The 14,034-nt window shown below is 45.1% G+C and overlaps 1 long non-coding RNA gene across 1 annotated transcript in view; it reads right to left on the bottom strand.

Moving 5' to 3' along the window:
* Positions 1 to 306: 306 nt before the first annotated feature.
* The window catches only part of LOC148138257 (uncharacterized), a 60,802-nt gene continuing 47,074 nt past the window's right edge, over positions 307 to 14,034 (bottom strand). Inside the window, exons 2-3 of the long non-coding RNA XR_015754060.1 lie at positions 5,748 to 5,848; positions 307 to 489 (exon numbers count right to left, since the gene is read on the bottom strand). This is a non-coding gene — a long non-coding RNA (uncharacterized LOC148138257). The remainder of the gene's footprint in view (positions 490 to 5,747; positions 5,849 to 14,034) is intronic.

Raw genomic sequence — 14,034 nt, forward strand, 5'->3', positions numbered from 1 at the left:
GCGTTAGAATGTGATGGAGAAATTCAATTGCAACCCAAACAATTGAATACCTGACCTCAGCCTCAACATGGCAGAACCAAGGCATGTTCTGAAGTTGATACCGTTCTGTTAACATGAAATACCAGAAAATGTTCTTCAAACAGCTCAGCAAAGTCACTATTGCCAGAACAACAGTGGCTGTTTTCTCAGTGCAACATCTAGTTTTCAGCTTCTGGCAGCAAATAGCCACAAATCTGTCAAAGGTGAAAGTGACAGTGAACCAGACAGAACAGTCAGTTATTGCATAAAGCAGGACAGCGTGCATATTACAAACAGGGATGTGAAACAGGAAGGAAAAGCCCTCCCAAAATACAACAGGGATATGTCTCAATATCAGATCCAGTATGATGACCAGAAGATCCGCCACTGCCATGGCCACCAGATAGCGAGTGATACACGTGGAGAGACCACACTTGCCCCTTAGCATGATGACAATCGTCAGTAGGTTCACTGTGAGGAACGAAAAAAAACAGTGTTGATATACATTCAGACTTAGTGCAAGCTTACCAGTTTGATGGAGCAACACTTGGCATTTTGAAGCACATTACTCCATCCAGCCCTGACGTGATTGTGTCTGTCCTTTGGCTGCAGATGACAGTCAATGCATTGGCATGAAATTAACTATAGATCAAAATTGATATTTTTGGAAACTGGGTTCGCTTCCAGCCTCGGGTGACTGCCTGTGTGGAGTGTGCACATTGTCCCCGTGTCTGTGTCGGTTTCCTCCGGTTTCCTCCCACAGTACAAAGATGTGCAGTTCAGGTGAATTGGTTATGTTAAGTTGTCCATAGTGTTAGGTGCATTAGTCAGAGGGAAATGGGTTTGGGCGGATTAGTCTTCGAAGGGTCGGTGTGGACTTGTAGGGCCAATGGGCTGTTTCCACACTGTAGGGAATCTAATCGAAATCCACAAATAAGGAGCACCACTTAACTCAATTAAGAGAATGGCAGAATTAACTCAAAGTCAGGGTCACACTGAGATCAACATACAGAAAGTGAAAGTCAAGGCTGTGTACATTTTGGTACAGAGGTGTGCTTGCCTTGAGAAAGCTAAAGCAGTAAACAGAAGATACTTAATTTCAGCATCATTCATACAATTCTGATTAATTTCCAGTGTTAATAGTGGAGGCAGATATACTCACCTGGAACTCCAATCACAGCCAGGACAGGATAGTAGCCAGCTTGAGCAATCTGCAGTATGTAATATATCCGATCGGATAAGGACAATGGGAGGAAGCCATTATAATGTTCAAGCATATAATATGCCCAGGATATATCCCGTCCTATTGCTGTGAGATTCCCATCTATTGATCTCAGGTTTGACTCCATTATGGGAACACTTCAGTCTGTTTTTCTCAGACCGCGCTCTTGCCTCTCCCTCTCTAAAAGATGATCCCTGGTAATGTCTGACGTGATCTTCCTGCTAGCGGTATGTGCTCACACAATGAAAGGTGTTGCAAATATAAACAGGGCGGTGAACTCTCCAAAGGTACAGTTAGGATTCCTGGGGATTCGTATTACTTGCAGTCACTGAAACAAACATGTTTGGTTAACCCTGATTAATGCTGCGCTTTTTAAAAATTTCTAACACACTTGAGATGAAAGTTAACTCTGTCGGGCAGGGTGGGTGGTGGTGTGAAGGTCACTGAGGGAAGGGAATGTCGTGGATCTCTGAAGATCCCTGGTCAACCCTCTTCCGACCTGGCACAGAGGACACAAGAACATGCTCTGTGCACAGTCGATTCTCAGTTGCAGCAGTGCATACTATCCACAGGATTCAACAAGGCCATAACAAACACAAGGCTACTTCAGTCGAGAAGGACAAGGGCAGCAAACACAAGGTAACACCAACTCCTGCAAGCTCCCCTGCGATCAACACCAGACATCACACCTTGGCGCAATATCAGCTGTTCATTCAGTGTCACTGGAGTCAAACCCTTGGAGCTCCCTCCCTCACGGCACTTTGCTGGGTGTCCCTGTACCACACACGGGGACTGCAGCAGCTTAATATTGAAGATAGATAAGTCAAGATAACGTAAGATAAAATAAGTTGAGGTGAGATAAGACAAGACAAGACAAAACATGAAAGCAGAAATTAGCCCATTCGGCTCATTAAATCTGCTCTGCCTTCAGTCATGGCTCTCCAGTACTTTTGACATTCTTCCCTTTTTTTCCAATATCTTTGATGTTACCACCCTGGGGAAAAAAACTGCGATTATCCATGCCTATAATCATTTGATGTGCACGATGTCATCGCCCCTCCGCCTCCAATGCTCTCCCACAAATAACACACGTCTGCCCAATCCTTCCTCCTAACTAATATACTTCAATACAGGCACCAGCCTGGCAAACTTGTTTTTGCACTCTCTCCACAGCCTCCCAATAGTTTGGCGACGTGAACTGCACATGGTATCTCAGAATCGTGTTGTGTGGATACAGGCCATTCAAACAACTGAGTCCATGGAAGCGCTCTGAAGAACATTCCAGCCAAACCCTGCATTTCTCGTGGCTAATCTTCTGAGGCTATCCATCGCTGAACTCAATGGGACAATTTAGCGTGGCCAATCCATCCTAAACTGCACATTACTGGACTGCAGGGGCGATCTGGCATGGCCAAATCATACTAACTAACACATCCCTGGATATTCTGCAATAATTTAGTACAGCCAATGCCACCAATCCTGTGTATCGCTGAACACATCTGGAGAATATAGCGTAGCCAACCGAGCCCCACCCCCGCATCCCTGGACAGCTTGGGATAATTTAGTATGGCCAAGCCACCCCAAACTGCACATCCCTGGGCACTATGCATAATTCAGCCTGGCCAATCCATCCTATCCTGCACATCCATGGACATGTGGGACAATTTAGCACGGCCACTCCATCCTAACCTGCACATCTCTGGGCACTATCAGCAATTTAGCACAGCCAATCCACCCCAACCTACACATCTTTCGACTATGGAAGGAAACAAGAACATCTGGAGGAATCCCACGCAGACACAGGGATGATGTGCAAACTCCACACAGACAGGCGCCCGAGGCTGGAATCGAACCCGGGTCCCTGGCACCGTGAGTCAGTCGTGCTAACCAAGTATTCACTGCAATCATTGGACGTAAGAATAATAATTTGGGTTGGGAGGCTCCCATTGTTTATTTTTTTCTCAAATCCAAGGCTTTTTAGGTCATGTGTTTACCCATTTGTCCCCCATGCCAATGGGATGAGTGTTCCTGTCCATTAACTACAGCTCTTTGTTTTAAAGCACTTGGAGCAAATCTCTCACCTTGGGCAGAGTTTGCATTTCTTAATTTCTTAACACTCAATTCCCCAAAGCGTGTGTGCCATTGTAAGATCATACTTTCCTTTTAATTATTGATAAACTACAAACTTTAGAATGTCTGTTCCCAAACATCTTTTGTGGTGGGCAGCACGGTGGCACAGTGGTTAGCACTGCTGCCTCACAGTGCCGGAGACCCGGATTCAATTCCCGCCTCAGGCGACTGACTGTGTGGAGTTTGCACGTTCTCCCCGTGTCTGCGTGGGTTTCCTCCAGGTGCTCCGGTTTCCTCCCACAGTCCAAAGATTTGCAGGTAAGGTGAAATGGCCATTTTAAACTGCCCATAGGGTTAGGTGCATTAATCAGAGAGAAATGGGTCATAATGGCTCTTCGGAGGGTCTATGTGGACTTGTTGGGCTGAAGGGCCTGTTTCCACGCTGTAGGGAATCTAATCTAGTAAGGAAAATTAGAGTGGCTCTTTCTATCTTCAGATTAATTCTCAGCAGCTGCCTCGGTCGAATGTGAACCCATTTCCTCAATCTGGAATGTTTGTATTCGAGTCCAGCAACATCACCTCTTTGTGATATCCTTCCCACATCACGTGTCCCCTTTCAACAATCTACAGGCAAAATCCATAATCAAAATCCAGTCGATACCTCCCCTGAGTGCACTGTGGCAGTGGAGCTGTTCATGTGTACTATCCAGGGATAGAGCAGTGGTCAACTCAACATGTGCTAGTCACCCCTGCATTTCAGGTGAAGTTTTCTCTTGCTCGGAATGCTGGAAGCCAGCAAGTCAGTGAAAAGGGAAAAGGGCAGAAGGAAGTCATTCAGGAATCGACAGTTCAACTGTTAATGTTCTGCTAGTCAATCTTACTGAATAAAGAACACTCCATCGATCTTTAATTCAGTTTTAACTGTTTTTACACTCACATCGACGTGTTGTTCAAAAAAGCATAACAACGTCCTTACTTCCTCAGGAGATTTAGGAAATTTGGCACGTCCACAAAGACTCTTAATAATTTTTATATGAATAGCGAAATGTGGAACTTGTAGCTTTGCTGTTTATTTCTCTATTTTTGTACTTAATCTATTTTAGCATCTAATTTTTATGTATGTACTTTGCACCAAAGACAGCACCATGTGTCGTGACATGCGACTTGTTTACAGTTTCTTTAAAGTGGAGTTGCAGGGGGTAGACAGGATAGTGAAGAAGGTGTTAGGTACACTTTCCCATTACACATGCCCCCTTTCAAAAATCTGCAGTCAAAATCCACGATCAAATTTGTCTTTAATTAATTCCAAAGTACCTTTTACTTCATGTCCGAATATTAACTCAAAGGGAGTAAACTGAGTAGATTCATTTGGGGCATCGCTAATGGCAAACAATACGAATGGGATACCTTTATCCCAATCATTTGGGTAATCCTGACAGTCTGCTCTAACATGGTCTGCAGGGTCTGTGCCACCATTCCAGAGGTCCCTGGGATTCCGGATTATACGCACTTTATTTAAAGTGTTACATTTCAAAGCTATCCAAGACTTCCTGAAAGAGCCTAGCAGTAGAATTCGGCCCTTCATCTGACTGAATCCTCTCTGCATAGCCCATACCGCATGAAGAAAGGGAATAACTGCTCTACCTGATACTCCACAATGGAATTGCTTTCGGAAATCTGGGTAAACACATTCATTATGGTTAGCAAGTACTGGTTGCTTCTTTTAGTTCTCGGGAGGGGGCCGACACGGTCAATCATAACCCATGTGAAAGCTTCTTAGAATGTGGACATTGACAACAAAGGTGCTGGTTTTATGACTGCCTGTGGCTTACCTACTATTTAGCATTTCTGACAAGTTAACCACATCCCTGTGCTTTCCCGGCTAATGAAAATGCTTTTGTACCTCAGCCTGAGTCTTTCGTCCCCCTCAGTGACCTCTCACAGGCAGTCCATGTGCTACCTGTAACACTTCCTGTCTGTATGCTACCAGGAACACCATCTGGTGTACTTCGGCCCATTTCTCCTCCTCACTGACCTGCCGTGGTCTCCATTTTCATTGTAGGATTTATCTTTGAGATCATACCCCTGAGGAATACATTCTGATTAGAAAGAGTGCAAATACTGTCATCTCTTACTATTCGAGACTGATTACACCCCGTATCTCTCAAACATAACTTCTTTCCCTTCTCCATCTTCTTTCTGAATAAACGTTACTCACAGAGGCAAAGTCTTTATGGAGCTCAGGCACTGACTCCATACTCAGCCCCTGCCGAGGCTGTGCGCTCTCCTGCAGCTCCTCGCCTGTTCTTGGCTTTCCTCTACTACCTTCACTAATGCAATTGGCTTAGCTTCTTTTACCACATCTTTACCCACAGTGCCTTTCCTGAACGACCAGCACTGTGACTTTACGTGTCCCACTTCCTCGCACTGAAATTACCTTTTCCATCGGCACTGTAATTTTCTGTGTCCCACTCCATTACAGAGGAAACAGCCGAGGCCTTTCACCTCTTTTCCACCCTCTTGGGCTTCTTCTTTAACCTGTTGAAAACAATTACAAGCGTGCTCTAATCCTTGCTTTGCAGTGGAGGATCTCCCCTTCTCCCAATTTCTGTCCCTCACAGGATGAAATTCTTGCCGGAAGCTAAGCTTTGCCCTATGCACCAATGCATCTGCTATATCTACTGTCCATCTCATTTTCTGAACTTTCTGTTTATCCACATAAATTTTATCATCTCGAGAAGTGAGGTTTTAAACTGCTCCAGCAGAAAAAATCTCTCTTAGAGCCTCATGGGTCTGATCTATTTTTACGGCCCACACCAATCTATCAAAATTACTATCTTTCATTCTTTTGAACTCAACATAAGTCTGACCTTGTTCCTTCTGTATGTTTCTGAAATGCTGTCTAAATGCTTCTGGTACCAATTCCTAAGCACTCAAAATCGTCTGTTTGACCTCTTCATAATCTCTTGACCCCTCTTCTGACACTGCAGTAAATACCTGACGAGATTTGCCTCCCAGGTCAGTCTAAACTAGCATTACCCATAAGCTATCTGACCATTCCATCTGCCTAAGCAATTTTTCAAATGACGTATAGAAGTCTTCAACATCTTTCACATCAAAATGTGGCAGTGTTTTAACATTTTTGTGTACATCCCTATCTCTCCATTTTTATCCAGTGAACACGACTTTCCTGAGTAATTCGCAACTTCAGAAGTTCAAATTCTCTCCCCCTTTCTCTTTCCTCTCTCTCTAACTTTTTTCTCTCTCCTTCTCTCCCTTTTCACTCAACAAAGAACTTTTCTACTTTTCTTTTTTCTCTCTATCTTTCTCTTTCTCTCACCTTTCCTTCTCTCTCTCTCTTCTCTCTCTTTCTCTCTCTCTCTCGCTATCATTCTCTCTATCACTATCATTCTCTCTCTCTTCTCTCATGGCTATTCTTTCCCTTTCTTTATCTCCATTTTCCTCATGTGTACTTTAAGTTTTTTTTTCTCTCACTCGACTGCACTTGTCTGTTACTTTAGCACACCTAAGTACTTTTCTAACTTTTCAGCTTTACTATTGTCCCTGGTTAAATCCAATTCAAACCTATTTGCTCATTCTGAAAGTATGGCCTTTCTCTATCTTTCGAAACTTACTTGACAAATTTGGGAATGTGGGAATCATCTTCAAACCCCACAACCTCTTTCACAATTTTAAGAGCCATCTCTTTCACTTTTAAGTTAACTAACGACGAATAACCAAAATTAATCAAATGACGTTTTATTTGAAGATCTAGGACACGAATCAGCAAATGTTTAAATCTGCTGAGATCTTTCGTACCCCAAATCGATTCAAATCTGTCCAAATCTCAGATTGAATCTGTCTAACCGTGTCCAAATCACGGACGTGAGCTCTGAAACTGTTCCAAAGCAGTGTGAACTCTCTGTTAATTAAGCCAAGCAGCAGAAAAAGCTCACCTCACCTCGTAATCTGTATAATACGAGTGACAGAGAACTCCCAAATCCCACTCTTGAAAGAAAATGTCATCAATCTATTTTTAACTCTCAAAGTGAACATTAAATAAGAACTATTCACAACTCTAAGACCCCTTTCGCTTATCAGCTTATTATCTGCTGACAACTCTGCAAACATATACTCTTCCAATAACAAAAACAATTATTTAAATCACATCAACTTAATTTCAAAATCAGACAGCAGCTGTCGTCTCTGGCGTCATTCTGGGAAGGGTTGCAGGGCTGGCAGGGGCTACAGTGAATCGGAGCGGATGTAGCGGCCAGAGGACATTAGAGAGATAGAGAAGGCTGGAGGGATCAGACGAGGGTACACAGATCAGGAGGGGTGTGGGTGCTGGAGGAAGTGCCAGAGTTAGGCAAGGGGTGTTTGAGCTGGCGGGGGATACAGAGATACGGAGGGGTCGTAGGAGCTGCTGGGCGTTATGGGATACGGAATGTATGTAGCGTCTGGCAGAGTTGACAGAGATAGGATGGGCTGGAGGAGGCTGCAGACTCAGGGAGGATGTGTAGGGCTGGAGGAATCTACAGAGGTTGGAAGGGGGCGTTGTGTCTGGACGGGGTTAAAGTGACAGGGAGAGGATCTGGATGTGGAAGAGGTTACAGAAATAGGGAGTGATAGTAGGGTCCAGGCGGTTTTAAAGAGTTAGGGATGGGGTGTAAGGGCTGGAAGAGGCGTCAAGGATGGGGAGGAAATGTCTGGGCTGGAGAGGATTATGAGATCGGGAGGGGGTGTAATGGAGGGGGTGTAAGGGGCTGGATGGAATAACAGAGATAGGGAGGGGGCGTAGCGGCTGGAAGAGGTGTCAAAGATAGGGCAGGAGTGTAGGGTCTGGATAGGGTTTACGGAGATAGGGAGGGCGTGTTGGTGCTGGAGGCGTTTATGAGAAGGCAGAGGGAACAGGGGCTGCAGTGAGTTATGAGATAGGGAATGTATGTAGCTTCTGGCGGAGTTGATAGTGATAGGGTGGGACTTTTGGGGCTGGAGGAGGCTGCAGAGTTAGGGAGGATGTGTAGGGCTGAAGGAATCTACAGAGATGGGGAGGGTGTGTGGGGTCTAGACGGGGTTACCGTGACAGGGAAAGGCCATAGGTGTGGAGGAGGTTACAGTGATAGGGAGAGGGGGTAAGGCTGGAGGAGGTTACAGAGATGGGTAGGGGGCGTGGGGGGCTGGAGGAGGTTACAGAGATAGGGAGGGAGTGTAGGAGCTGGTGGAGGTTATAGATGTAAGGAGGGGATATTGGGGCTGGAGGGAGTTGCAGAGATACGGAGGGTTTGCAGTGGCTGTTGGATGGCACAGATAGGGAGAGAATGTAGTTGCTGGAGGACGTTACAGAGATAGAGAACGGTTATTGCATCTGATGGAAGTGACAGTGATAGGGAGGGACTGTCGGGGCTGGTGGAGGTTGCTTTTGCACAGGAGGTAAGGCCTTTAGGAGTGTAGTGGAGCCGAGGGATCTTGGAGTTTAAGTTCACAACCCTGAGAACGTGGAGTCAGAGGTAGACAGGGCAGTGAAGACGTCTTTTAGCACACTGGCCTTCATCAGTCAAGGCACTGAGTACAGAAGCTGGGAAGCAGGGTTACAGTTATACAGACATTGATGAAGCCACACTTGGAGTAATGTGTTCAGTATTGGTCACCTTGCTCGAAGAAAGATGTTATTAAACTGGAAAGAGTGCAAAGTAAATGTACAAGTATGTTACCAGTACTCAGCGGTCTGAGTTATAGGGAGAGACATTTCTTTTCGGAGCATACAAGCTAAGACATTTCTTTTCGGAGCATAGAAGACATTATAGAACTGTATAAGATAATGAGAGGCATGAACAGGGTGAATCCACTCAGTCTTTTTCCAAGGATTGACGAATCGAGGAGTAGAGGGCCTCAGTTTAAGATTAGAAAAGAAACAATAAAAGGGAATCTGTGGGGCAACTTTTATACACAGAGGGTGGTAGACGTGTGAAATGAGCTACAGGCAGAAGTGGTTGAGGCGGGCACATTAACAACATTTAAAGGGTATGTGGACAAAGAAAACATGGATAGGAAATGATTAGCTGTGTATGGGCCAAGTGCAAGGCAATGGAATTAGCGTAGATGGATAATTTTGGTCAGCATAGAGCAGATTGTGCCAAAGCATCTGCCTCCGTGCTGTAGGACTCTATGAGTTTCTGACTGGAAAAGCTGAAGCCTCCTTTGCTCTCTGAAACAAAGGTACTTGCCAGTAACTTCAAAGTATCTCCAACTTTGTGATGCACGTGGCCTGCCCCATTTTATCCTCACAATCCTCCAGTCTTGGAATTGGGAACGAATTAGATTGAGTCACAGCATTGAAATTCCGATAATCTGTACAGAATCGTTGAGTAACATCAGGTTTAGAAACCAATACAATCGGTGCACTCCATTTGCTTTGACCACACTTGGAATATTGAATTCATTTCTGGTCGCCTCGTTATTGTGACGATGGGGAAGCTTCAGAGAGGGTGCAGATGAGATTTACCAGGATGCAGCCGGGATTGGACGGCATGCCCAATGAAGAAACGTTGAGGGAGCAAGGACTTTTCTTATTGTAGTGAAGGATGAGAGGTGACTTGATAGAAGTATACAAGATGTTGAGAGGAATAGCTAGAGTGGGCCGCCAGAGATGTTTCCCAATGGTGGAAATGTATATCACAAGTGAGAAAAATTGGAGGAAGTTTTAGAGGAGACGTCAGAGGTAGGTTCTTTACTCAGAGAGTGGTGGGTGTGTGGAATTTACTGCTAGCAGTGGTAGTAGAGTCAAATACAATAGGGACATTTAACCGACTCTGAGATAGGCACATGAAAGACAGTACAGTGAAGGTTATATAAGTTACTTTGATGTGAGAGGAGGATAAAATGCTGGCACAACGTCAAGGGCTGAAGGGCCTGAATGTTGCTGAATTGCTCAATGTTCCACTTCTCGCTTTAGTTTTACTTAAAGGCCTAAGACATTAGACCTGAAAATGTATTGCTGGAAAAGCGCAGCAGGTCAGGCAGCATCCAGGGAACAGGAGAATCGACATTTTGGGCATAAGCCCTTCTTCAGGCCTTATGCCTGAAGAAGGCCTTATGCCCAAAACGTCGATTCTCCTGTTCCCTGGATGCTGCCTGACCTGCTGCGCTTTTCCAGCAACACATTTTCAGCTCTGATCTCCAGCATCTGCAGACCTCACTTTCTCCTCTAAGACATTAGACACCAAGTCTGTTTTCATCTGCTGGGACATTTTGTGCCCTACATTTTTTTCAAATCCGTCCGAACCCCAGTCCAAAATCCTGAACCCGATCCCCGATCTGCTATAAAGTGGTGATTGACTCCCCTCCCCCACTACTTCTGAGAATGAATGCTGAAACACCCAAGGAGGAACACCACGCACTATAATCTGTAAAAGTAGTGCATGGAGTCACGTAACCTACTTTCAGTGACATCTGGTGGTCAAATAAAATAAACCATTGACACTATTTTATGATCAACAAGTACCAATTTATTAATCTCACTTAACTATTACCAAACCAAATAAATCCCTTCTAATTATTAACATATTCACAAATAAAACAAGATTCGCATGTTACGATGTTGCAATAAATGCAAGTCCTACTCAGATAAAACAATGTATTCATTCTCTCGAAATAACAGTCAGGTTGCGCGTCTTCTGCAATATTCTGCGCTTTCTCCATCGATTTGCCTGTCAGGAGTCTTCACCAGATATGCCATTGGTACCAATGTTATTGAAACGGTGCTTTCTCTTCAACAGAGAGGAGGCTGTGAAAGCCAGCGATTCTCTCTGCAGAGCTGAGGGCCGTTATCCTGAGTGGACAGCAACTAGCTCTTAAGTCTTTGCCCAACTGACACCTTCCATTTACATTCTTGATGATATATCCATATTTCTGACAATATGATTGGTTCTATGTTGTCAAAAAGCATCAGATTTTTAATTTGGCAGGTCTTTGATATCTACGGACCTGTTTCAAACTGATTGGCTCAATCCAAAAGCCTGTTGTCTTGGTAGAAACGGCTGCTTGTAACTGCTCGGCCTTTTGATGCAAGCATTTCAATTTGGGTGGTTTCTGTTTCCTTGCAAACTTTCAAGCTGCAGCTTGCAGAAGTCCATTATAAATTTCTAATCACAGAAAAAATCATTATCTTTTCAAAGGACCATGCACAACTTTCCCAATTTTATGAAAACAAAATTCGGACTTCTTGCCTACCAATCGAGCCAGCTCCGCAACATTATCCCAAAGGTAACATTATCCCAAATGTTAGCGTAGAACTCTTATAGACTGGATGCAAACCCATTCAGCCCATTGTTTCCACACCGTTCCTCCCAGACACACGCTACATTTACCATGGCTAATCCATCGACCCTGCCTCTGGACACGATGGGACAAATTAGCATGGCCAATACACTCAAACCTGCACACCCTTGGAAACTGTGGGACAATTTCCCATGGCCAATCCACCTTAACCTTCACACCCCTGGACACCATGGGGCAATTTACCAAAGCCAACACACCTTAACCTGCACATCGCTGGACACCATGGGACAATTTAGCATGGCTAATCCACCCTGACGCTAATCCACCCTGGACAGTTCAGGACAAATTAGCATAGCCAATCCACCCTAATTTGTATATCCCTGGACACTGTGGGAGAATGTAGCATGGTCAATATACCCTAACCTGCACATCACTGGACACTATGGAACAATTTAGTATGTCGAATCCACTCTGACCTGCACATCCCTGGACAGTACAGGACAATTTAGCATGGCCAATCCATCCTAACCTGTACATCTCTGTACGCTACGTGACAATTTAACACGGCCAATCCACCCTAACCTGCAAATCATTCGACATTACAGGATTAGTTTAGCACGTCCAATCCATCCTAACCTGCACATCCCTGTACACTACAGGTCAAATTAACAAGGCCAATCCACCCTAATCTGCTCATCCCTGAACACAACAGGGCAACTAATCATGGCCAATCCACCATAACCTCCTCATCCCTGGACAATACAGGACGATTGATCATGGCTAATCCATGGGAGTCAGCCAGAGCACCTGAAGGAAACCAATGCAGACATGAGGGTGGGTCAGTGGTTAGCACTACTGCCTCACAACGCCATTACAGGCTCGGTGCCACAATCTGTGGAAGTCTGCACATCCTCCCCGCATCTGTGTGAGTTTCCTCCAGGTACTCTGGTTTCCTCCCACGGTCCACAGATTTACATACTCTGCGAATTGGCCATGCTAAATTGTCCATAATGTTCAGGGATGTCTGGGTTAGGTGCATTAGTCAGGGGAAATATAGGGTAATAGGGATTGAGCCGAAGCAGGATACGCTTCGGAGGGTCAGTGTAGATGTTTTGGCCAAATGGCCTGTCTCCACACTGTGGGGATTCTATAATGAATGTGCAAAATCCAAACAGCCAGTCGGCCAAGGGTCAAATCGAATCCGGTCCCTGGTGCTTTGAGGCAGCAATGTTGAGCACGGTGCCGCCCACTGGACCCAATCCACTTCTCATTAATTCCCACCGTACACAGTCCCAGTGGAAACGTAGCCACCACCCCATTCACTCCAACATTGTCCAATCCTAACAGACCCAATCCACATCCAGTTTACTCCTGTTGTACCCGATCCAAATTGACTCAAACCACTTCCTGTTCACTCCCACGCTCCAATATTGCCATGGACACAAAAGCATTCACGTTCAATCTCATTGGACCCAGGCCCTTTGCCACTCGCTCGTTCTGTGCAAAAGTCCAATGGATACAAAGCCTCCGTATTCACTCCTGCTCTATATAATCTGAATGCAACCAAAGTCCTTCCAATTCACTTGCTCTCCGTACAAACTCAATGTTCTCAAACTGCTTTCTATTCCAACCAACTCTACATCTTCTCAGAAGTGCTTTTTGCCTGAAACATTGATTCTCCTGATTCTCGGATCCTCCCTGAACTGTTGTGGATTCCCAGCACCACCCTGTCGACTCTAATCTCCAGCATCTGCAGTCCTCACTCTTGTCAAAAATGTTCCCGTACAATTCACACTTGACACTGTTGCAATGGACTCAAACACCTTCCCGTTCACTCCTACTCTATACAACTCAATGGACATAGACTCCTTCCCATTCACTCCCACCCTCCACAATCCCAACGGACCCAAACTCCATTACATTTACTCTCACTCTACACAATTCCAATGAACTCAACCTCAATCCCATTTACTCCCACTCCATGCAATCCAAATAGACCCAAGCCCTTTGCCTTTCAACCCCACACCACACAATCCAAATGGACTCAACTGCTTCCCATTAACTCCCACTCTACATTGTCCAAATGGATCCAATCCCCTTGTGATTCCCTTTGGGTCTCAACAATCCCAGTGGACCCAAACCTCTTCCTGCTCATTCTCATCCACACAATCCCAATGGATTTATCTGCTTTCCATTCATCCCTACTGTACAAAATCCTAATCGGCCCAAACCCCTTCCCATTCTCTCCCACACCACACAATTGCAATGGACTCAAACCCCTTCCTATTTGTTGCCACACCACACAATCACAATGGATCCAACCCCCTTCCCAATCAATCTCACAACACACAATTCCAATGGTTTCAAACCCCTTCCCATTCACTACCACTCTACACAGTCCCAATGGGCCCAAAATCCCATGCTCTTCATTTCCACTCGTTACA

Source organism: Chiloscyllium plagiosum, unplaced genomic scaffold, assembly GCF_037043375.1.
Source record: "Chiloscyllium plagiosum isolate Xiang-an unplaced genomic scaffold, Cpla_swu_hap1 HiC_scaffold_41, whole genome shotgun sequence".
Classification (NCBI taxonomy): Eukaryota; Metazoa; Chordata; class Chondrichthyes; order Orectolobiformes; family Hemiscylliidae; genus Chiloscyllium; species Chiloscyllium plagiosum.